At 38.4% G+C, this 25,532-nt stretch overlaps 1 protein-coding gene across 6 annotated transcripts in view; it reads left to right on the forward strand.

Moving 5' to 3' along the window:
• Positions 1-849: 849 nt before the first annotated feature.
• The window catches only part of CDK17 (cyclin dependent kinase 17), a 90,052-nt gene continuing 65,369 nt past the window's right edge, over positions 850-25,532 (forward strand). For 2 of the 6 annotated variants that reach the window (XM_058805906.1, XM_058805908.1), the window contains exon 1: positions 1,672-1,895. The gene's annotated coding sequence lies outside the window, so the exon portion shown is untranslated. Of the gene's footprint in view, positions 892-1,671; positions 1,896-2,462; positions 2,632-10,590; positions 10,609-25,532 lie in introns of those variants that run through there. The other 4 variants (XM_058805910.1, XM_058805907.1, XM_058805909.1 and 1 more) reach the window with 4 other exon arrangements.

Genomic DNA, 25,532 nt, shown 5'->3' on the forward strand with positions numbered 1-25,532 from the left:
GAAGTGGTTTCATGCTTGCACCCCTTTTTTAGGCAAGAGAAACTGACTTCTGTTTACTGGGAAACATACTTGTCTGTGTTCTGGTTTGCTTGTGCTGTTGGAAGGGTCAACAGAGCTGGAAGCAGGGGAATTTTCAGCTGGCACTGCTCCTGTGAAGGCAGCTCCCCCTTAGCCCTACTGTGGAGAGGGCCTGGCTCGACTAAGCTGCACACAGAGTTCCTCAAGATCAGGGGCTTGCTTCTGCAAATGAAAATGTACTCCAGTCTCCACCTAGACACAGCACAGTACAGATCTGCCTGCAGAACAAAGCGGTTTTGGCCTCACTCAGCATCCACAGGAGTGTGGGGAAGCGAAGGCCCACAACCCTGGTCTGCACGAAAATGGGAAAAGGCCCCGTGACACCAAATTTGAACTGAAAAAAGCAAGAGAGCAGGTAGGCAGCAAGGATCAGCAGATGTCAAAAACGGAAAAAAGCAAACCATTTTCCAAATTCTGGCCCAAGTGTACCTATGCCCTGGTACTTTACATTCAAAACCATGTCGCTAAAAGCAGCTCAGATTTGGCCTTCCTGACAGATCTTGTTCTTTGTGTGATGGATATGTGAAAAAACATAGTACAGAACAGCTGGCTTTCACCTAGCTAGCTTTCACCTTCTAGGTCTCGTTCAGTGACACATAGAGCCTAAGAAATTTAGGGCTGGAAAGGGCTGGAAAGGGCTGAGAAGTGAGGAAACACAGCCTGGATCACTTTGAGGGGAACAAGATTCTAAGCGCAGGAGGGCAGCGCGGTTGGCGCTGTCAGAGCGATGACAAGGACAAGGGGGATGGTACAAGCACTGCTGAATGCAGGAGACAAAGGAAAGAAAACACTACAAGAATAAATACGGGAAACGTGAGTTAGCAATTGATCTAAAGAGACGCCCGGTTCCCCTTAACTTCGGTTATTAACGTGCCAGCCGTAGGAAGGGGGAGCAGGGGGATGCTTCAGAGAGGAGCTAAATCGCACTGCAAACCCAAGCGGAAACACTGCCAAGGAACGGGTAAAAATGAAGCGAGCAAACGCCCCTTTTCTACCCTGCCCTACACGAAACGGCTCGGGGAGACCCCTCGGACGGCCAGCAGGGCCCCGGGGCGGCTTTCCGGGAGCCTCTGCCGATGAGACCCACTTCCTCCCGCAGGAGGAGGCGGCCGCGCAGGGCCGCTGGAGGATCGGCGAACGGCAGCAGCGCCCCACTCGGCTCGGCGCGGCCGGGCTCCCCGGCAGCGGGGAGGGCGGCCCAGAAAAGCGCTGCGGCAGCCCCCGCTCCCCGCGCCGCCGCTCGGGGCATTCCCCGCGCTCCGCCCTGACCCCCCCGCTCCCCGCGCAGCCGCCGGCTCAGCCGGGGCCGCCTCGGCCGCCAGGTGTCGCCGGCGCACGGGCGTCCCCGCGGCCCCTCCTGCGCCCGGAGCCGGCGGGGCTGGCTCAGTGCGAGCGGGCGGAGGCGTCAGCCCGCAGCGGGGACGCGCAGCCCAGCCCGGCTCGCCTCGGCTTGCCCCTTCCTCGCACACCCCCGCGGCCCGGCTCGGCTGACGCTCTCGGCACCGCCAGCGGCCGGCCGGGCGGCTCGCGAGCACGGCCTGCGGCCGCTCTCCGGTGGCGGCGGCGGGGAGCCGCGGCGAGGAGAAAGCTGCTGCTGCGGCGGCGGCGGCGGCGGGGGGAGCAGCCATGTTGGAGCGGGGAATAAAGTGACTTTCCTCGGGGAGGGAGCGCGGCCGGCGGTCCGGCGAAGGCTCTCGGGCGGCGAGGGGAGGGGGGTTCGGCTCCCGGCGGCCGGATACCGCTCCTAGGCGGAGGAGAAGGGGAAGGAGAAGGGGCAAAGGAACCGCCCCCGGACTCGCGAAGCTCCGGCGCTGCTGGTGAGTTGTGGCTGCTCATTGTCTCCTGGCCCAGGGGTGCGGGTCCGGCTCTCGGCGGGGTGTTGGCTCTCGGCCTGCGGTGCGTGGGACGTCGCGGGAGGTGATGTGACAGCGCGGCCCCGGAGCAGGGGGGAAGTGATGGTGGTCGTGGGAGAGCGCCCCGCGAGAGGGCCGGGGGCTGCCCGGAGAGCCCCGGGCGCGGGGAGCGCCGCTCGGCGCCCCCGGGCAGGGTCGGGCCGGGCTGCGGGGGATTTCCGCTGCCCGGTGGCGGCTGGGAGCGGCTCCGCGGGGCCAGGGGGCAGCTCCGAGAGGCTGAGCCCTCTGCGAGGGGAGCCGAGCGAAGCCGGGCCGGAGGGTGAGCCGGGGATGGCAGCCCCTGAGCACTGCCGGATTTTTTGGTGATCCTGCGTTCGTCACCGTCCTTTCCCCACCGCCTCCTCCTCTTCAAGCGAGGCAGCGTTCTCCTGACAGCTCTTCTGCTCGCAGCCTCCGCACGTATGACACATCGCTCCTATTGCAGGTCTCCCCCCACACGCACACCCAAAATATGTAGGTTTCAATGCGTGCCATAAGAGTTCTTCTGCTCTGAGCTTTGAGTTAGAAGGTGACAGGATACGTGAACATTGTCTGACCCTGAACTTCTGTGAACTCCTCCTTCCCCTTCCTCGCTCAGATATGTAATGGCTTGAGACCAGTGAGAGCAAAATGGTTCTCTCGAAAAGACGGGGAAAATCAGGTGGGATCGTGTATATTTTATATTTCTTGCAAATTTATTACGCCCACCCGTGCCAATTCCATGTTCATATGAGTGGATTAGCTGTTGCGCTAGAAGAATGTTGACCTTGATCCCCTTTGTCTCTCCTGCAACAATTTCGGTAGCTGGCTCTAGTTGTTTTAAACTCATTGCTTGTCTTTGGCACTTTGCTAGTGGTTGCTAATAGTGTTACAGTGTTATGAGCAAAATTGACTTATAATACAAACCCAGTAATTAAAAAAGCATCCCTTTATTTTTTTTTTTTTAATTTTGGTGAATAATTTCTGTTCTTTTGTAATTTAACAGAAGATCAATAGCAACATTCTTGTAGGTATCACGGTATAGCTACAAGAGCAAGCCTGGTTTGACGTTCTTCCATTACTTCTCTCTCCCCCGCTTTTTTATTGTATTAATTGAACTGGAAACTATATCTCCAAAGGTTAAATACTGAGAAGAAAACATTTATGAATTTAGACTTACTACCAAATTCGGATTTGTTTTTCATATTAGAATTGGGAAAAAAAGGAAGTAGGTGATCTGGTATTTTATGTGCTTAAGATGTTAAAGAAATTGCCATATTGCTTTGTTATAAGAATTCTGTATATTCACACACAGCTCTTGTTATTTACATCTGCACTTCTGTAAGTGACATGAGAGAGGCTTGTTTTGAATAATTAATGTAGAAGTAACAGATATGAAAACATAAAATCACATGTTTGAATACATGGTGAAAATTTTCCTTTAAAATTGTTTGTGTTTGAAAGAACAAACTGAATTTAATTTTCCAATATAGATAAACCATTATAATGTTGACTTGGCATTAAAAGGGCCACTTAATTTGGAAAGATGAAAGCTTTTTTTTTTTTCCTGGCATAATTTAAATACTGCTTTGACAATAATGAGTCTGACTTAAAAAAAAATCTTTAGGAAGGATAACGCAATGAGGTTCATACCTTTTATTTGCATACTGTGCTGTGTAGCTGTGTGTTTACCCAGGCTGGAGCTCTACACAAATCATGAGGTGGGTTCTGCCTACATCTGTACTGAAGAGTTTGCAAATTAAAGCCCATGTCTGAAGCAAATTATAGTTTGAATGTGGGGAGTCATTTATTTTAGGCTTGGCTAAGAATGTAGTGCATTAATTGATCTTTTTAATATGTAAAATGCCACCAGCGTTTAGTGAAATATCTAATTTATAATTGCAAATATAATTTAAATTGAGAAACAGATCATGGCTATATATTTCCCCTGAATGGCTCTGGCTTCAATTTCTGCCTAACACTGCAATGTGTAAATATGGTATAGCTTATGACAGGGATGTTAAGATGCTCAGTCTGCATGTGTTACTGTTACGATGTGGAGTTCTTACAGTAAAAGGATGCAGAATTTTTTGAATGGCCTAGTAACATACAAATCTTGTAATTTCTTAAATGACTACCTGCTGCTAGGGAAAAAAAAAAGAATGTTATGCTCATCTTATTAAGTTTCTGTCCAGCAGTATATTCGAGTAATTGCATCTAAAAAGTGCATTTGGGAAAGGCTTTGTTGAAATCTGGTTCATTGAACAGTCTACATTAAAATCTTTCCATGAGTTTGCTCTTGACCCTCTTTTCATGTTAAGTGGAAGCTGCTAGTTTTATACTAGTTGTGTATTTATTGAATATATTTTATGTTATAATGTGAAAATGGACAAGATCATGTTTAAAAATCAAGCTCAATTATTATAAAGTGTTTCTAGCATGGGCTAGAAATTCACTAAATGTGGCTTACAGTTCTTAAATTACAAATAACTTTTTAGCTGCATGCTTTCTAATGCTTACTCTATTTCTGCAGCAAGCCTTGTATAACTGTGGAAGACACCACTGTAATCGTAGCAGTTCAGAATTCTATATAATGCACTACAACTTCAGCATGTAAAAATGCTTTTAAAATGCCAAGTGTTTACATGACAGTTATGGTTCACATCCAAAGAACAAACTAAACCAGCGTATTGTTAGCCATCACTGCCTGATTTTGCAATGCCCATAATTATGGCAGTGGCTTTTGTCTTCTGAGTGTAAGAATTGGAATTTGGGGGGTTTTTTTTGGTGCCTGTTCACATACTGATGTAGCAACATGGATGATAGAGGTAAAAGCATTTTATATTTACTTATTTTAATTACTAGACAGCAATTTGCTTTTTAAAAGTAAGTCTAGGCCTAGGGGTCTTTTAAAGCTTCCAGAATATTTTATATCCTGTTATTTATTCCTTTCGGACCCTGGTAGTTTTTTCCCATGAAACAGGGCTTTCTCCAGTAACACCCTCTAGTGATATGGGATGCTTTTTTTTCCTGTATATTTTGTGAAGAGTCATGATGCACTTTTGACAGCTTTTATTTGAAAAAGAATGAAAGTTAATGCTTGTTTGGAAAAATGACTTTTTATAGTTCCGTATTGAATACTAATTCATAGATACTCATTCTTTACTAACTCGATGGATTGGCAATTCTTCCAGACTTGTTGGTTTCCTGAACTTCTTTGAGCAGTGATGTCAACTGTCAAGAGTTTAGTAGAACTGGCTAATTAGAACATGTACAAACAGCAGTTTAAACCACTGATAGTCACAAGGCATAAACAAGACCTGTACTTGAGCTGATTTGCCAACTTGGAACACGAGAACATTGGGAAAGGAAACCAAAAGAGTTCTTTAGTTTTGTGATCACATTATGTGGAAAACAATGAGCATAATAAGTGCATAAATCACGTAATTTGCATTCGACCAGCTTTTGATACATCAGTCTTTGGATAGTAAGACTTCAACCACATCCTTGGAGATCATTATACCCTGTACCTGGCTGTGTTATAAAATACCATGGACACACTGATACTGGAAATGGTTGTAACCGTGCTTTACGGGGTATTTGGGCTTTTGTGGTGTAGTGCTTGCTTTTAAAGGATTAGAAATGTCATTCACTAGGAAACATCAGTTTATCAGGGGTGCTATGCCTAAGCACGAGTGTTGGGAAAAAAAGAAATGTGATAAAGCAGCATTTGTCAATGCAGCAGCAGAAGAAACATCTGTCGAGTCACATTTTAATTTTTCATGTAGTAAGACAGAATTAGGCAAAATGATGTTAAGAAGACTGAAAAATACCAACTTTATAACATTTTTAACTCAATACTGAAAAGCTTCTCTGAATTTCAGGACAATTTTCTCCTTGCTTATTTCAGTAGTACATAGCAAATGCAGTAAGCTGAAGGGCAGTTGTATCTTATGTTTTGATTATGACCTTTTTTTTTTTTTAATTTATAATCTCTGGAACAACTAGTTTTGCATATATTAAGATGATCAGGGCTGTGTTATTATACCAGAACAAAGAAATGACATGCCTTTCAGTTGCACTCCTAGCTACAGTTCTTGCCTATCTTTGATTTTAGGTTGAACTTCCTAGGTATTTTGCCTAAGTGAATGTTACTCTGTGCCCTCTAATCATATTTCATTTCATTATCTGTACCTCGTAATTGTACTCCCTTCTCTGACTGCTGCTGTTTTTAAATGTTTGGTAGAGTTTCACGACATTCTCTGATTTTGAACTCTACGTTTTGTCAGCTTCAGTAAGGATACTTGGATGCTTTCAGTTTGTGTTAAAATTGTCAGAATCTTGAAATTCTCTTCTTTGCTTGGTCGATTAGAGCATTTTGCAGGCATGTAGCTGTACTGAGACAGTAATATCATAGTCAACTGTCATAACCTTTACAGTCTTTCAGAAATGTCTTTTCTCAAGTATTTCTGACTTCCTGTTCTTACAATATGGAGGTGTCTTTGTTTGGATGTTGTTCATGTATGTGCAAGGTGTCTTTATACAGCAGTCATTAAAGTTAACATTTCGTAAGGTTTGCAGTTACTTGGTGTTCTCTGAAATAAGTATCTTTGCAAAATATGGATTACAAAGAGTGATCAAAGGATATTAGTCATCAGCAAAACCATTGTCCTGTAATTGAGAGAAAACTGTTTGGATTAAAAACATATAGTCTGTAGGTTAGTTTACAAAAAATGTAAAGAAGCCAGTTTACAAAAATGTAAAGAAATTGACACTGAGGTCAAGTAATATGATTGATAAGAAAGGCCATTGTCTGTGATGAGGAAAGCCCATGCTGTCACCAAGTATTACAATTAGCTGTATTTTAGGATGAAATTGTATTCTAAGAAAGCCATTAGCCAGTTAGAAAAGCTAAAGAAAATGTAAGCATTTAATATTCTTAGAATAAGTTGATGTTAATGAAATACTGCTATATTCATAAGTAAACCAGCTGGTAGTCATATGTGGTTCTCTGAGACGTTTCCTAAGAGAACCTGAAGGTGTTAAACAGCTGTCACTGAAGTTGTGAGTACAGGTTGGTAGGGCACTTTCTGGAGTGGAAATGCTCACCATATCTCTCAGTATGTCTCAGAACACTGAGAAATTACGTGATTTTAGCACAACTGAGGTTTCTTTCAGTGGTTTTAGGAGCTGGTTATATGCACAGTAATGGATATTGGTAGAGCAGGAGGTTAAGCAAAGAAAACAACTGTTGCTCAGCATATATTTATAGAGGACCAATCTTGTGAGGCCAACGTCTGGTTCTCTTGATAAGATTAAATACTTCACGTGGTATGTTTTGATATTGCATACAGGCGTCACTGAAACTTTTTACTTGGCTCTTACGTGGCATTTTGATTATGGAACTAAAATGATAGATCAAGTGACAATATATGAAATGGTTTAAAACCCAGTGGATAATGTGAATCAAGTGGCTACCTATAAATAGTTGCTGTTATGTAACCATGTGTGATGAGGGCTCCTCATCATCAAAGTGTCAAAGTACGTTGGTGAAGAAGCCCTGGGAAACCTGCTCGGTGTCAGCTGTTGGGCATTGCCACGAATAAAGTGAAAGTCAGTGAAACTTGCCCATTATTTCTGTAACTCCAGAAAAATAGGAAAACAATAGATACTGAAGAAAGGGTCATTACCGCAGGATGGATGCTTGGAAAAGTGGCAGCTTCCTGTTTGTTTGCTTTATGTGGAGTTTTATATCAGGCTTTAAAAGATTGAATACAGTATAATAAATTTTAAAATAAAATAGCTGTATTTGATAACTAAATTAAATATATGCAGCTATTAATATTCGCTTTTAGTTTGGGTATTTTTTCTGTAAAGGTTTGGAATAGTTCCTCATGTATAATACAGAACAGATATTAAGTCTTGATCTGTATTCAGTATGTGGGGTTTAGGGAGAGCTTTTATTTTGAAAATATAGTAATCAATAATATAATTAGTAGTACACAGGAGGAGGAAAAACAGTTATGAAATAATAGATTACGTTATATTTGCATCAGTTTTCTGTGTCTTGAAATGAAGTTGAGTTTCTCAGTGTAGCATTCATAAATCTTCTCTGTAGGCCAGAAAAGATGTGGCTTTATATAATATAACTGGGGAAAATTAAAAGGCATTTTTTTGGTCTGTCATTGGTTTATTGCCAGTGCATCTTCCTCTGTCCTTTCTCTTTGTCAAGATCTGGTTGTCATAAACAGCAGCAGAGTACCTTCATGTGCAGGGGGCTTGTTGCCTGCTTAGCTGCTATTTAGTCTTAAAGCTGTCTCATAAATATCGTACTAAATGGTTCAAGCATCTGCTTGTAAAGCATGTGTCTATTTCATAATTCACCTTATTTATGTTTGCTCTGAAACCCAAATATAAAACTAAAGACTTCCAGTATGACTGTGAGAGACAAAGCTTGGGCTGCTGCTGCCCGTGAATAACTTACTTGCTCCGTAGAAGAGTTCAACCTGGCATAACTCTGGCGCTATCACTCAAAGCTGCAGTGATTTTCCTCTTTGCTGGCTGCAGCTCTCATCCCCACATTCCTGCCTTTGTACCAGTGTGTGTCTTGTGACTCTGTCAGGGAGCTGGTGCAGGTTAGGTTGTGTTTGGCTTCAACTTTACTCTCATGTTTACAGGTAAATAATAGTCACTTTCTGCAGTATCGATGGAAAAACAGCAGTTTGTAATTATTTATTTTTTTAAATATCCTGAGCACATGGGAGGGGAAACTTCCTGTGTACAGAGAGGAAAGGAGGTGCTCAGCTGCTAAATATATCAATCATATATGCTGCATTAAAGTCTTTTAAAAATCATGTTTAAAACAGCAGTTCAGAAACTTAATTTGCTAGTGGGTAATAAGGCAGAGTGTGGAAACAATTACTGATCTATCTTATAAAATATATTCTTAATTTTTAGTATGGGTACATGTTAGAGGTGAGAGTTATGAAATGAAATAGGATTTTTGGTGTGGAAATCATTACTGTTGGACAAAAGACATCTAAGGAAACTAAAAATTACACTTTTTTCTTACAAATAATATTTTAAAACTAAACTTAATAAGCTGACAATGAACTACAGTAGGAGTTTGAAAATATTTGGAAGATGCGACAATAAAAAAATTACTTAACTATAGTATTCATATTTTAAGATGGGCCCAGTAGTGAAGTTATGCAGGGTTCTTGTTTTGTTTCTGAAGATTTGAACCTCGGAAGAGGCGAGATCATTGGCATTGCTGAAGCCACAGTTTGGATTTAAATCACTGAAATTTATAGTGAAATTTACAGACAGAGTGGTCTTGAGGATAATGACCTGTATAATACTCAGTAAAGCAATTTCAGAGGCAATTCTAAAAACGTGAGATGTTCCATAATGTTTCATTACCTCTGTAAATGTGATTCAATAGGTTATGGCAAAGAAGAAAAATATTTTGAAGCTTATGCTATTTACCTTCAGGATTAAACAAGATAAACAGCTTAACAGTGTTCCCATTTGCACAAGTCACAGTATTTTTAAACCTACTGCTTGTAATTCTGGGTTGTTTATCAGAGAATACAGTTAACCTAAATGTCTTTTGGAGGCTTGTTTCTGATACATCTCAGTATAATTCTGCGAAGCAAAATGTTTGATCCATAAGCCAAAAAAGAGCTTTAAAACGAATGTAGTCAGAAGGTGGCCTTTGGTTATTAACCATAGTCTTTTTTTTTTTTTTCTCTTGTGGGCTGCATGGGGGAACAACATAATGGTGTATAGCAATTAGTTTCTTCAGAAGTTATATGCCTTTCTTCTTGAATTGTGCAATTTTAGTATTTTAGAAATGATACAAAGCAGATTATGAGTTCTGAAGATACAGATTTGATATGCTTTGGTAGTCAGCTTAGTTACTAATACTTAGTATTTTAAAATGTGCTTGAGTATGGTTTTTGTATAAAATATAAAGTGTTCAGTGCAGTTAATTAAGTGCTCTAAACCTGCTTTCTTTAAAAGGAACTTTATTTTTAATGGTTCCTGGTGGTCTTACATAATAAGTTTTGACTTCCTGGTATTTGTGAATATTTCTGGTAGTGGAAGAGGTAGACATTAGTTGAAGGATTTAAGTCATTAGATGTTTGTCACTGTTTAAAGTTTAATTTGGGCATGAATGGATAGCTAGTGATCATTTTCACCTGTAGCTGCATCTTAATAAAATACCTATATTCTTCTTAATCATCTGTTTCTAGCAGTGACTAGATAAAACATGACTTTTTTTTCAGTAAATAAATTATTCACATCTAAAATATGAATTATGCCAGATTGACTGATTTGCATTGTGCCTTTTTAAAAAAATGTGTATCTCTGTAACCAATAGAGAGAAATAGGTTCAGAGGGTAATCCAAAGATCTTAATACAGAGCCACCTCTCTTCACATTTACCTTGGAGGCAGCCCATCAGAACCATTGTTTTTGTATTACAGCATTACAGTTTGAGTTGAATTAAGCACTTATTTCCAAATCATTCTCTTGCATCAGTGAACTGAAGAGGTTTTCATACCTGTCTGCATTACAAAGTTGATGGTGAAGAAAGAAGAGAGAGACTGGTTGTGGGATGGAGCCAAGCATTTTCTTACTGGTGCTGGGAATGGGTAAGATGTCTCCAGCACTGGTGTGATTTCTTAAGTGCTCCAGGTGCCTAAAGATGATCAGTGTCAGTTCCCACCCCCTTCCACCTCCCCCACTTATGCATTTAGGTCTTTCACTATGTAAGCACTAAAACATGCAGATTTTTCTTTATTCATCACTCCTGCTTGCAAGTGTTTAGCATTTTAAAATTCTAGTCATGTGAGTAGTAGTGATAGTATATTTTAATATTGAAATAGGTTCCTGAATGAACTGTGTTCATGTTATGTCTTCTGGCAATTTCAGAAACTAGGATTGCAAGGAGAAATAAAAATGATCTGTTTTTTTTGTAGTTGGAGAACCTTCTTCTTTAAATATATGTGCTCTGTGATAAAGTAAGACAAGTGAAGATTTGAGCATATCTTACACCTGCAGTTGATGTTCATTCTTTTTAATGATACTCTACTTCATGAAGTTAACGGTAAATTTACATCTTTACGTGATTGGATTGTCATATCTGCTTTTGGTAATTGGAATTGTATCTTAGTTCAGAGTTTGTTGTGTTTTGTGTTTTTACTTGAAAGATAGGATGTGAAGTTTTCTTCTACTTAAATTTTGAGAATTATTTCCTTCGATTGGTTGACATTATTTGCCAAGTTCTATGCTAGTTTAGATAACTTGCTGAAGATATTTTAAAATGTAACTGCAACAGGTTTTGTGTAGTGACATTAGTCAATTCTCATGAAAAGTGGTGCATCACTAGCTAAAAAAATACATAGGATGGGTTATGTCAATTTTTGGTTGTTTAATTTGAGGCTTCTTTTAAGATACTGATCTTAAGGGTATAGGTGCTGAGAATGCTTTGAAAATCAGACTTTGTGGAGTTGTCTGCAGAGACCTGTCAATAGAAATAATACCCTGGGAGTGTCTGAAAACCTAGTGGCATAGATTTTAGTAAATATTTCTAAGAAAAAACTGCAGGAGAAGCAAAGACAGTGTACGTATAAAATACTGCTAAGCCACCTTTATACTGACAGAATGGCCTAGTTTTTCCTGTTTCTATGGCTAGATGTTATCTTGCTCTCAGTCTGTTTATACCAATGTAAATGAATCTAACCTGGATTATTTCATCTACATCAATGCTTTATGTCTCAGTGTAGTTAATTGCATGGGGCCTCTTCAGTCATATCTCATGCAGAATTAACATAATATGTAACCTCACTCCTTCCAGCCTGATCTGAAACACAGACTTGGAAAACAGTCCCGTTAACTGTCTTATATAGGGAATGTTTCCTCTTAGCTACATTTGATATGCAAGGCTTCCAATAGTAGGCTGTTAAAAAACCCCCCACAAAGGTCTTTGTCACTGAAGGAGGAAAAAAGCCTGAAACGTCTGATAAAGCACAGGAAGCAAAATTGTTGACAGAGAAAATTCCTTTTCAGTATAGTCACTTTTATGAGAAGCACCACTCCCCAAAGGTAATATATTTAACTGTTAGTGGATCCTCATGACATAATAGATTTTTTTTTTCTCTTATAATCAAAGGTTTGAAAGGGATTAAGAAAACTGCGTGGGTTAATTTTCTTCCAAATTTTTTGTGGTGTTTGGCTGTGTTACTTGTGATATGTTCTAGTTTATAAATGTTTGCCTTTCTGTGATCATAAGAGGCTTTGGAAAAATGACATGTTCTGTTTTGTGCAGAAGTGTGAGACATTTATGATGGTCTTTTCATTTGATTCCTATCCAAGCTCCTTCTACAGTGTGCACAAGCCTTGCTTTTTCTGCTAGGTAGTAATATTCCAGTTGGATTGACTTATTGTGGCTCTTTATCAGAAAGTCTAGGAAGCTTTTTGATTAGGCAGTCTGAAATACAGAAAAGCTGCACTATTTTACAGCATAGAGATACATCTTTTTTTTTTTTAAATAATGTCCCTTTGCCCTCTTTGGATGAGTAGCTCTGTTGCATTTTTGAACCAAACCTTAGGGTTAGCAGTGGTTTTGTTGGGTAGCAGAGAGGACAGAAGGTGTCAGAAGTGGGGGAAGGAGCACATAATCAGGACCAAAAGAGAGCTTTTCAGGTAGGGCATGGTGTTCTGTGCACTGATCCAAAATTGGATATTACTGCAGTGTGTTCACCCAGGTTTTCCTTACTCTTTTCTGGGTTTTGGTGCATATGTTGCACCGGAATTTATTTACTGAAATAAATCCATGAGATTAGCCATACAAATTTGTACTGTTACAATAAAGATGGGAACTTGTGTCTTCTGATCAGGGAAAGCTATGTGTGAAATCGGTACATGATTGTCCTGTAGATTTACTTAATTCTGTGTCATTTTGAAGTGCTACTTAGGTACAGTTTATCTGTTACATTGAAGGGGGTTTTATCTTGAATTTTGTTTTTTAAAATGGTGTTCTATCTGTTAATTTCAAAAAGGAGGCAATATTATGTATATGAAGTGTTAATTAAATTAATAGAAAAGAGAAAGGCAAATGGCTAGAAAGGCATTATGACCTTGTAGAAAACAGAAAATATTTAACATTATAGTAAGCATTAGTAGGCCTTTATATGTTTCATGTAAGGAATCTGAAAGTAACTCCAATAAATGTGACCTATTTTTGAATTTTCGACTATTGAAAATCCTATTTATGATGTATTTGGAAGTGTTCTTACTTGAAAGGTGCAATGAAAGTTTCAGGTATTTCCTTAGTTAAACTTTCATGTATATTGAGAGGAGGAGCAATTTTATGCCTGGGTGAAATTTTTATATGGCAAATGAGATGTAAAGAAAGGCAACCACATATTCTTCACACATGCAAGAGCATGTTCTGTCAGCAGTTTCTGCAGTTACTTTTGTTGCACACTTCATGATTAGTTAATGTGTGTTGGGCATGTTATAAATGCATGTCTGGCATATCAGAGTATGATTTATGCTGTGTAAATCATAAATACTTCATTCAGTATTTTCGCTGCTCATTACCCAGAATTGTCTAGCAGCACTTGAGAGAGTAAATTAATTCTCCTAAGACCTAAATGCTGTCATCAGCAATATCTCCATGTTTACATTCTCAGCTGCATGGACCACTCTTTGAAATTACCTGCTCTGTGTATAAAGAATATTAAAGAGTTTGTCATGCTAAAGTAGAAGTTTAATACAATCACTAAATAAATTCAAGATTTTCTGAAAGAGATTGATGTCTTAAATGTAGATATACAGTCTCAAAACAGCAGTATTAACCTTCTCCTTGGGTTAAAAAGAAAGTACTTTTAAACAGCTTTTGGTCATTATTCAAAATTAATTGTTTATTTTAAAGGGGGAAGTGAACTTTCTTTATATGAAATGGTGAACAATGCTAAAATTAACCTCATCTGTAGCATGTCATGTACTGTTTAACAAAATGATGCACCTTAATTCAGTATCGTTTAAGAGAATAACAATGTCTGCTAGGTGTTTTTATTTATACAATCAGATCAACATAAATAATCTGAATTAAAACCCAAGTTTGAGTCTTTGTCTCCAGAGGCTGTGCCTCTCTAGGAGTACAGGTATCTGGGAGTGATATTGCTGTCCTGGAGGATATGAGACTGACTGGGTCAGGGCATGGTGGGCACCAGGCTCTTTATAGCCAGGCTGTGTCACAGAGAGTGATGTGGCCACCATGGCTTCCCTTCTGTCATCTCATTTTATTACAAGTTACTTGCTGCAAAGCTCTTTCCTGTATATGCTCATTGACCTAAGCACTAATGTGCTGTTCATCAGACCTGTACATTCCAAAACAGGGCACATTTTCAATTTGTCCTCCAAGATGCTCTGCAAAGTGCATGTAGTATACTGCAAAACAAAGGGAGATCCTTAGGTCTTTTAGTTGACATGGTGATTAAATTAGGTAGTTCTCACAGAGGATACTTTGGTCATAAATGAAGTGAAAACTTGTTCATTACAAGCCTTATTAATAAGAAACATTTATTCTACCTTTACACCTCATGCATAACCTCATCTTGTTTTAATAAAAGTCAGCTCGTGTAATATATAATTAAACAGTTTTTAACCATTTCTCAATTATCATAATAAATTGTGAAATAAACGATGTCAATCCTTTAAGTCATATCCAAAAAAGCTGGGTTTTGGGCTTATTTTGCTGTCTTAGGGAAATACATTCAATGAGAATTTTTACTGGTGGTTTGTAAAACATGGATTGCACCACAAATTCAGTTTCAGAAGTATATTGAGCTGTAAATAGATTAATACTGGTTTGATAGTAGCAGACTCTGATCCCTATTCTTGCTTTTATTTTATTGTGAAGTACAAGGGGTTCAGCACAGTATTTACAACTGGATTTGTTTGTTACACCTGAGAATGGAAAGTTTTGCTTCAGGTGTCTAGCTAGTGTGTATGACAGGCAGTGTCTGTTTCAATTCTCTGCCACCCCTTGTCTGTGGAGAAAATGTTTATTTCAAAGGGTTGATGCAAGATATTTCAAGTGTTTATAAATCCTCAGGTTTGGCTTACCAAATTTTCTTGCTCTCTGCATATGCCAGCTGCAGCAGCATGCCACACACATAGCTTAGTTTATTAAGCTTTGGATTCGGCGTTTTTATCTCAAAAGTCTTTCACCAAATGAAAGTTTACTACTGCATTTTGATATTTTACATCATCTTGCTGGGATACTCATGATCCTTTATAAGGTTAATTTTCTTTATATTGGGATTTCTAATCAAGTAAAAGTATTTTCTATTTGACTTCTGTACTTGTTTATAACTCTGTCCTATTTCAATAGTAAGCAAGAGCTAATCTAGTGTGGAAATAAGCAGTATACCTGGTTTGTGCTACTCTGTTGTAATAGATTTCCACAGCATGTAGACAGTATGTGTAGCAAGAATAGGCTTAAAGAGAGTTGGTCCCAACTTTACTTTGTAAATCAGATCTGAATATTTAAAATTGAAATTTAATGATAAATACATATTTCAAAAGCAAATCAGTGATACTTGTGTTAACCTTGTAGAATGGAGATTCTTTGATAGAATTATAGGGTTTTTCATTTTAAAGTCTGGTTAGAGTAATAAAGAAGTGTGGAAGGTGGATGTGGGGGAAAGGGCAGCTCGTAGACATCAGTCAGTCTTATTCCTAGGCATCATGGCTCTTTGTCTGTCACTGACATTCAGCAGGTCAACTCTGCCTTTTTCTTCCACTGATGTCTAATTTGAGACAAGTAGCTAATTTCAATTTTTTTTTTTTTTAATTCAAAGCCTAAAGCTTTTTTCTAGCAGATTATCAAGTTGTTGTATGTTTAGGTGCTTTACTTGGGAGGTTAACTATGTGACTTTGTTAATTGTATCTTTTTGAAGGGGGAAGTTGCTGTTCAGGCATAGCTTTATCAGCTGCAGTCTATATAAATGTATATAAATTATATAAATATAAATGCATGAGTGCTGTCCTCTACATGCATCTGAGATGTGAAAGCTGCATGTAGTTAGGTTTGGAGGTTCAGTAATTTTTTTCCTGGTCTCTCATACTTAATGAAGTTCTTCAAGCTTGTTACAGGTACAGATTAATTCTCAGGAAGGTAATTGATCTATACCTACAGAATTTGTTGTATGTGGGAGTCGTACTGTCTTTGTTATAAGAACCTGATTAAAGTTCATGGAAGCATGTAATGGGGAATTAGGTGGTGGGAAAAGAGGTCCCTCTATGCTTGCTTTGTTTCAGATTTACTTTGGTAATGCTTGGCTGTCTTTGCCTTTATGCTGTCAAAAATGTCATTATTTGGATCTTCCCCAATGTTTTTATTCAAGTGATAGGAAACAGAAGGGAAGGAATTAATTGGGATGAGTCTAGGAAACATGCTCTGAATACACGTACAGCATTTGTGCTTTCTTATCCAGACTTCCAGCATGTCAGATGTGTGATGGAAGAGACATCATGGGGAGTCCAAAATGGATTTTCATCCCTACTGCCACTAAAGCAAAGTGTGTGTATTTCTGCTTGGTGAAGTTCTCTCAAATTCTTGCTTTATGAAGAGGAGCTTGTCTTGTTAGTTCATGAGTAATGGCTACATCCTACTATCTCTTTTGTCAGCAGAGGGTAGGATTTCCTCCTACACACAGGGAAAAAAGAGAAAATTAGAAAGTGATAGAAGCTCAAATGAAAATAAATGTGAGAACAAACAGGCCAGATTAATCACTGGTTCTGTAAGACAGCAGTTCTTTTTTTGGGTGAGAAAATCACTGTCTTCTTGAAGTGCTATCTTCAGGGGGCCAGGCAACACCTATGTTGTTGGGCAGAGGGAATGTGCATGTGTTGATGTTACACCTTTGATTAAAGCAGAATGGAAAACTACCTGCAGTCCTGAAGCACCCGATACCTTGGTTGCTTCATTGCAAGAGGCTAAAGCACTTAAAAACTCAGTAAAATCCTAAACTGGGAAAGCTTATAATTCTATTTGTGCCTCAGCATAATTGTGAGGGCAGTGTAGGTGGCAACAATTTAAACAAAAGCACAAGGGGAAATAGTTTGTGGTGGATTGTGGTGATCTTTTCCATTGTTTTCTGTACTGCAGTCACTGCAGCAGTGATACCTGAGCTGGCTATGAGTAATTGGTATGCACATTGCTACTGGCAGAAGCCTTTCATTGGAAATGGTTGCAGAAAATGTTATAAAACTTTCTATGAAGTCTTACAGTTACATGAAGTTTTTTATTCCCTGCAGGTTAAAAACCTTTCACTTTTCACTGTTCCATTTAACTTCAACACTTGGAGACTGGAGTCAGTGGTTTTTTTTTCAACAATTAATCTGTTTCATGGTCTGTGACAGCAAGTAGTCAGTGAATGTTTATTTCCCCCTTACCCCAACAATTTGTTATACCATTTGAAATACAGTCTAAACACACACAATAAAAATAGTGCATGTCATGTTGAAGTTGAGATGTTTGCTGAGGCTGTGCAAAGCAAGGGCTTGTTTGAAAACTGTGTGTTTGTTAGATTGTCAGCACCTGCTATCATATTACAAGTGTTCAAATTTGAAATGAAAGTATTCCATTGTCAGTCCTGAAATATGAGGTATCAAAATGTTACATGGGAAGGAATACTGGACAGTCCTTTTGATATACCTTTCCACTATTGTTACACTAGTAGGGGTTTTTTTCTTGTGGGGGCAGACAGCTTAAAGCATCCTTAATAGGGAAGTGTATGAGCTTAAGTGGTCATGATCTCCATTTGAATCATTGCTAAGAGTTATGTTAGAAAACAGGTAGTGTTGCATGGCTGACACTTTATTCTACTGAATGAGAAAATAGCTGGTGAGCCAAGCCTTTTTAAAATTGTCTTTTCCCCCCCACCCCCAATCTGGAAAGCCAAGTAATTTGTTTTCAGGAAGCTACTTTTGCCTTTTTCTTATTTATTTGTTTGTTAGCTTGGTTATTTTGTTTTTCTCTAGACAACAGTGTCCACAAGCATATTGAGTTTTAGCTTTAGTTGACTTTCATATTGGCAGTCTAATGGCAAGATTTAGATGTAAGTTTATACAGAAAAGACAAATAATACCAAAATAGAGAGGGAAGAAAAAGTACTCCTTTTTGTGTTGTTTTTTTTTTTTTTTTTTTTTTTTGTATTTATTTAGATTCAGAAAACTCATATTTTTAAGGTTAAGGTGAAATATTAACACATTTCTGTTGATTTTTCCAGTCTATATGATAATTATTGATTTGTAGGAATGAGGACTTGGGCTGAACATTTTGTTGGTTGATAAATTGATTCAATATTTCAGATTTGCTAAGTTACAATTTGTTAGATTTGCAAGTTACATAATTTCAACAGAAAAAACAAATGTGATCTTTATCTTTCAAAATATTTTGATTGTGTATATTTTTGCTAGGATCTCTGTTAATTTCTTCAGCTCTTCTTTACAATAACTTACCTGACTCAAGTTTGGGAACTAGAGAAAAATTACATGATTTCTCATGTGTTTCCTACGTATCCTGAAAAGGGTAAGATTTCCTACGTAATTCGCTTAACATCTATCAACGCCAAAAATAGATCTGTGAAATTCTTTCCATTTTTTTGGCAATTTTTCATTTTTAATTGTGCTATTTTTGTTACTTTTATTTCTAATAAAAATGTATAGTTGATGTTTAAACAAACTAGGCTAGCGTGAAAGTGGGATTTTTTAAAATCAAAGCTAAAAGGGGGAAAAAAAGGCTAAAAATATTTGTCAAGATTTAAGCACTAGAGAGAGAGTAGTCAATTTCTGATGCCTTCAGTAAGAGCCTCTCACAAATTAGTACTTTGTTCTTTTTATTTCAAATCTTCATTGTAGCTTTGCTTATTTGACTACATCTATTTCTTTATATTCAGAAAGGTTACCTTCAGCAGTTCAGGAGAACTTAATTCCTTGCCTATCTAGTGCAATCAGAAATAAGCTTTGACACACAAGGAAGAGTAAGCTAAACAGCAGAAATGCATATGAAGGTACTGTTACATAAGGAGGGTATTTTTAAATGATGCTGGCTTAGTTGTGTGGATTTTGTAAAGGCACTCATGGTACTGTAAACACATGCAGTTAAAAAAACAAGACTGTCTTAAGCATGAGAATTTTTCTGTAGAGATCATGGAGGGCTGAGAGACTAAATCCATTTTCAGTGTTCTTCCCCATTTTACTTGAAAGGTTGGAGGGTTATTCACTGGGTTTTTTTGCTGTGGTTTTTACTTCACAGCCAGATTCAACTTGCACGCAAGTTTCAAGAGCGTTCATAAATTTTTTTTTATGCTTTTATTAAAATTAAAAAAAAAAGGAGAGAAAAGGATGAACACAGAAAAACTTCACTACCCCTAAGGCATACTGAAGATTCTGAAAATGCTTTTCTGAGCAGTGTCCATCATAATGGAATCCAGATCAGACTAGGAGCACCTGTAAAATGCATTTGCTTTCTTCCCTTGTTATAATAGCAAGATGTGAGCTTCAGCTGTGTCCTTAGGCTGCATCCAAAGGAGTGTGGCCAGCAGGACAAGGAAGGGGATTCTGCCTCTGCTGTGCTCTGGTGAGACTTCCCCTGCAGGGCTGCATCCAGCTCTGGGCTCCCAGCACAGGAAGGACATGGAGCTGTTGCAGCAAGTCCAGAGGAGGGACACCAGGGTGATCAAAGGGATGGGGCACCTCTCCTATGAGGAAAGGCTGAAAGAATTGGGATTGTTCAGCCTGGAAAAGAGGTTCTGAGGTGATCTTATTGCAGCCTTTCTAGTACCTGAAGGGAGACATCAAGAAAGATGGAGAGATATTTCCAAGGGCATATAGTGACAGGTCAAGGGGGAATGGATTAAAATGGATAATAGTTTTAGGTGAGATATTGGGATGACATTCTTTAATGTGAGGATGGTGAGGTAATGGAACAGGTTGCCCAGAGCAGCTGTGAATGCCCCATTCCTAGAAGCCTTCAAATTCAGGCTGGATGGGCTTTGGGGCTTTGAGCAACCTCGTCTAGTGAAAGGTATCCCTTCCTATGGCAGAGGAGTTGGAACTAGATAGTTTTTAAGGTCTCTTCCAATGCAGACAATCCTAAAATGGCCTGTTCTGTAATTCTAAATATGGCTTTAATATTTGTTGATCCTATCAAAAAGATAAAATGATCATAGATTAGATAATGGGGAAAAGATGGAAAAATTAATTCTAAAAGAACATTCATATTTTATGCTTTGATGTTGGACAAGTAGCTGAATTTATAGCTAGATAAGCAATCCTGAAAATTGTCAGTAAAAATGAGTATGTTTTTGTAGAGTTGACTTACTGACCACTTTATACTGTTCTTTGTTTGATTTTGATGTGTAACTATTTTGAACATGTTTTTGAACGTGTTGCAGTTCCTTGAAAGCTTTGATCCTAGCATTGAATCCCAATACTGGATGACTTAAATGATCCCTACAGGGAGCTGAGAATTGATGCATACATTTATCCAGAGCAAATCCTTCTTTGAAAATTAGCTTATGGATACATTGTTTACATTATTTTCTTTACAGAAGTACTGATTTTGATGGCATATTTTTCAACCATGGGCATCTAAGAACAGAAATTTTTTTCATACTAATGTTTTTCTTGTTAAATTTATCCATTTGTGGCAAAATGGTGATCCACTTCCAGGGATCAAGTACTTGGTTAATTGTCTATACTGCTACATATTTTTCCCATCTATTGTTTAGCCATACCTACTCTTATATATTAGGATCAAATACTGCAAATGTTTTGAGTAACTGTACCTTTAGTAATAATCCATTTATTTCCAAGTAGTCTTGTTCCTTTGCTGAAGTTAAAATAGTTTTATAAAATGTGAAGCATTGCAAAAATAAACAGAAAAATCATTCGTGGTGGCCATACTTTGCTGTAGTGTATTACTTTTTATAGACAAAAATAATCAATCTTGTTTGCAAGAAATGAATTCCAGTATGTATGCTTAAGCAATGTGCTGTTGTACAACTGTTAGTGTATTTATGTGTATATAATACTTTATGGAGTCAAGCAAACAACACTTGCAGATTAGTATCTTATTGTATCAGAAATTTTAGTTGTAGTTGCTTCAAAATCAGTCATAAATACGCATTGAGACAATGATGAAATTAGGTAAAATATCAAATGTTCCTGTCAAATTGGCTGAGTCATATTTCTCTCAACTCTTCTCTTTTTGTTATTTTAAATTAAAGGAACTGTTTTGCAGATACAAGACAATTAGAAATAATAACACATTTCAGTATTTTTACTTTGAGTAGTTTCTACTCCATGAAATTTAAGTTGGCCATCTACGGTAAAGGACTGGACAACAGATGGCAGAGTAATGTCTGGCTAGTGGTCTACTTCATAGTTTAAAGGAGTACAGGCAAGGACATCTAGTTTTAAAAACAGACTAGAAGAATTAAAATTTCAGAGCAAACTATTTAAGAGCAAAAGAATACATGGTATTAAAACTGAATAACTTTCAAGTGCTATGCCTTTGCTTTAAAATATATCTGATTTACCAAAAGCAGTAAATTCATTTGCAGTGCACATGGAAGATTTTACCTAGACAATGTAAGTAAGAGGTTTGCATACTTCTGTGTTTCTTACTCTGTGAAAGAGTTTGCTTTTGGTTTTGTGCTGGCATCCTCATAAATCACAGCTCTGTCTCTGTCTTTTGCTCTTTCTGAAGAAGAAAGAAATTGTTGTTGGTTTACCTGCAGGGGATGAGTTACAATTCTGTTAAAAAACCATTTTGAATATTACCTTATTTCTGAATAAAACAAGATTCCTCTTTGGGTTTTGAAGACTTTTGAGAAATCTTTATAGACCTTATTCTTTACTTCAGTTTCCCAAGGCCTAACTTCCTGTTTCATCACACTTTTGGGTTTCTACCATTTTTGAGGATGGAATAAATTAAGAGCGTACCAAACTGGGGCTTGCTGTATATATTTGTGTCTCTGAGGAATGAGATCAATTTCTGTGGTATCAGTAGTCATCATTCCTTTGAGTAAACGTTTAAATTATTTTTAGAAGATAGTAACACTGCACTGACTTAAGGCTTCCTGTGCACAGTAAAGAAAACCAGAGATCTTTGAAGTACTGGAGATCTTGTGTGGCATTTCCTTTTAAAGATTAAAACCTGATATATGTTTTAATGAACCCTTAAAGGGTTCACTAATTAGATGGGGCAAATCATTAACATATTTTTCAATAGCATGAAGATATAGTATCACCGTTATTCTCTCTTGCATTATTTTTATAAGAAGACTTCACAACTATGAACTAGCCTAGACTTTGTCCTTAAGCCTTTTGTGCCCTTCTCACGATTGGTTTCTGAAGGAACAACCTCTTGAGGCTGGGCACTTCATAGAGCTCTGACTAATTTTGTAAAGTTAAATAAAAAGCAAAAACTATGACCGTGTCAGAGTAAGAAGAAAAATGGTATCTTGACTGAACAATTCTTGTTCCTATGCAAGACACAGACTTAGTTTCAAGATGGTCTTGGTTCTTAAACTTAGAAGGGATTCTTGAACTTTTTTTTTTCTTAAAAACACTTAAGAAATGGGAAGGTAAAGATTTGGAAAACAGTATTTCACAGATGTCCTGGGTTGACAAATTTGCTCTGAACCAGGACAAAATTTTACAATAAAATTTCATGACCTGATAGAAACTTTTAAAAAGTTCCATTTGCAAATTAAATTTAAAGCTTTTAGTCTGAGATGGTTTAGGTTGGTCTAATGGTTCTTAGGGAAGTTGATGGGCATTTTAATGACTTCAGTGGGAGAGTAATTAAGTCAACAATAGAATAAAAAAGAGGAAAAAAATTTACTCAGTGGTGGAGAAGATTCTTAAAAACAAAATACAGAATAAGAACGTTAACCCCTAAGTGGACTTCTTGCAAATCCTTGTTTCTTTGATGTGTGAAATAAGGCTGCTCAGGGAGCCATAGGGTTTTGTGGTTGCTGTTTTACTCTGGAAAGCTGTCAGTACAGCTCTGTCTTTGTGGGCTCCTGTGCCTCAGCTGCCAGCTGCACCTCCAGCAATAGTGGATTTGTTCATTGCTCTCCCTGCAGGATCACCCATCGGTGCAAACTTGATCCAGATCAAGTGTAAACAAATAATAACACTTCTGTTGACTTGATCAGAGCATGCAACAATGCTGCTTTTCAGCTTTGTGGTGGCTGTGGTAGCACAGTTGATCCTCTGTTCAGTGTAGGTTTGAAACAGAGTTATGCTTAGAGTGTTTTGAACAAATACATACAGAAAAGCTGGAAAACTCTAGTGCATTGTGTGAATGTGTGGGCTTTTGATCTAGTAATTAAGCAGCCTAATACCCCGTTTACTGTCTTGAAATGTAGATCAAATCTCTGTAGTTTTCAGTCTTTATTGATGAGAGGACTTTTTGCATAGGAAAGAACTTGCTCTAGTTCTTTCTCACACTGCTTTTCAATACCTTATGAGCCTTCTCTCTACCTCACTTTCTCCTTGCTTATCATTTCAGTTTGCATTTCTCATTCTTTGCCCATTGCAGTTCCTTGCTCAAACTTCATTCTCCAGTGCTGTAGTGGCTTTATCATGGAAGCATCAGTATATGTTTAGCTTTAGAACTTGATTTATTGCAGTTTTTTAAATTGTAGATTCCAGAGTAACTTTCCTAGCAAGAAAAAATTTGTATGTACTGCTTCACAGTCTTTTTTAGTAAATGTTAAATATTGATATGATACCAACAATGAAAATAGGTGAGTCTTTTTTTCTTTTCCCTAAGACTGCAGAGTGATAGGACATAATTTCTCTTCAGTCGCTTATATGGTAGAATGAAATTGGAGATTGATGAGCTGAAGAGACAATTGAAGTAGCTTTTATATAAATTTATAATGTGGACTGCCAAGTACAGGTTGAGCTGTTAAAGTGGACATCACAATGAGGTTAGGATTGTGTTTAGAACATTATAATCTGTGCATTCTTTTATGTTTACTTGGTTGCTTGCCACTTTCAAAGATTTTTGTTTATGATTTTGCTCAATTTCTTTTGTTTGGTTGCTTTCAGTAACAGTATACCAAGATTATACATATATATATTTACTTATTATTTCTCTGGAAATTAAGTGGGTTTTTTTAGCAAGCCCTGTTTAATTTAGCAAATCTGGTCTTGTTTCTTGGGAACTATCTTCTTGGGAACCATCTTTACCATCAAGTTAACTGTCATTAACTTGAGTATGTTCTGTATTTTTTGTATAAAGCAAAGGTGATTATGCTTCTACTGCAATTCGTCAGACAGAAGGAACTTCATGCCTGCCACATGTGCTGCCACCATCAAGTTTCTCCTACTGCTCTTTTCTTAATAAAGCTAATGAATTCAGAAGGGAAATACTTCATAACCACTTAACAATTTGTGTCTATTTTATCATTTGGAACCCTACTTCCAACAGTAGATATAGCTAAGTTGTGAAGATCCAAAGCTCTCTTGATTCTGTAGGATCATATGATGGTTTGGGTTGGGAGGGGACCTTAAGGATCATCTAGTTCCAGCCCATCTGCCATGGGAAGGAACACCTTGTACTGGTCCAGATCGCTCAAGGCCCCATCCCACCTGGCCTTGAACACTTCCAGAGGTGGTCCACAAGTTCTCTAGACAACCAGTTCCACTGCCTCACCACCCTTAAAGAATTTCTTTGGACTGTTTAATCTAAATCTACCCTCCTTCAGCTATAAGGCCATTCACCCTTGTCCTATCAATACATGCCACTGTTAAAAGTCACTCTCAAGCTCTCTTGTAGGTCACTTATATGTACTGGAAGGCACTAAAAGGCCTTTCCAGAGCCTTCTCTTCTCTCAGCCCTTCCTTGTAGGAGAGGTGTTCCAGCCCTCTGGTCATTGGTAAAAATCCCTTCAAGAAGTGTTCCTTGTAACCTGTGCTAGGGACATACTGTGTTCAGAGATGGGCCTTGGAGAAACATTGTTGTAAGTTTCAGCACTGGTGTGGAATAAAAGATAGATAGCCCAATAAATTTAGAATGAGAATTGTAATTTCAAACAATTGTCCCAGTTGTTTGAAATTACAATGATAAGAATGTTTTTTTAAAAGAGTCCAAGAGATTAATCCGGACAACTGATATCTGACTGTAATATTTTTAAGTGAAATTTCTAAATTCAATGAATTTAAAGTAACAAGGTCTGGAAATAGATTAGGTCCCCATCTTCCCTGTGGCAGGGGCCTCAGAACTGGATGCAGCACTCCAGGTGAGGTCTCACCAGAGCAGAGCAGAGAGGGAAAATCCCTTGCTTTGCCTTGCTGGCCACATTGCTTTGGATACATCTCAGAGTACAGTTGGCTTTGTGGGCTGCAAGTGCACATTGACAAGACTCATTGAGTCTCTCATTCACTCACACCCCCAAGTCCTTCCCCTCGTGGCTGCTCTAAAAACAACTTTTCAGAATTTCTGAAAGGATTTTTGTAAACATTCATTATCTTACTG

The sequence above is a fragment of the Ammospiza caudacuta genome, chromosome 5 (genome assembly GCF_027887145.1).
Source record: "Ammospiza caudacuta isolate bAmmCau1 chromosome 5, bAmmCau1.pri, whole genome shotgun sequence".
Taxonomy (NCBI): Eukaryota; Metazoa; Chordata; class Aves; order Passeriformes; family Passerellidae; genus Ammospiza; species Ammospiza caudacuta.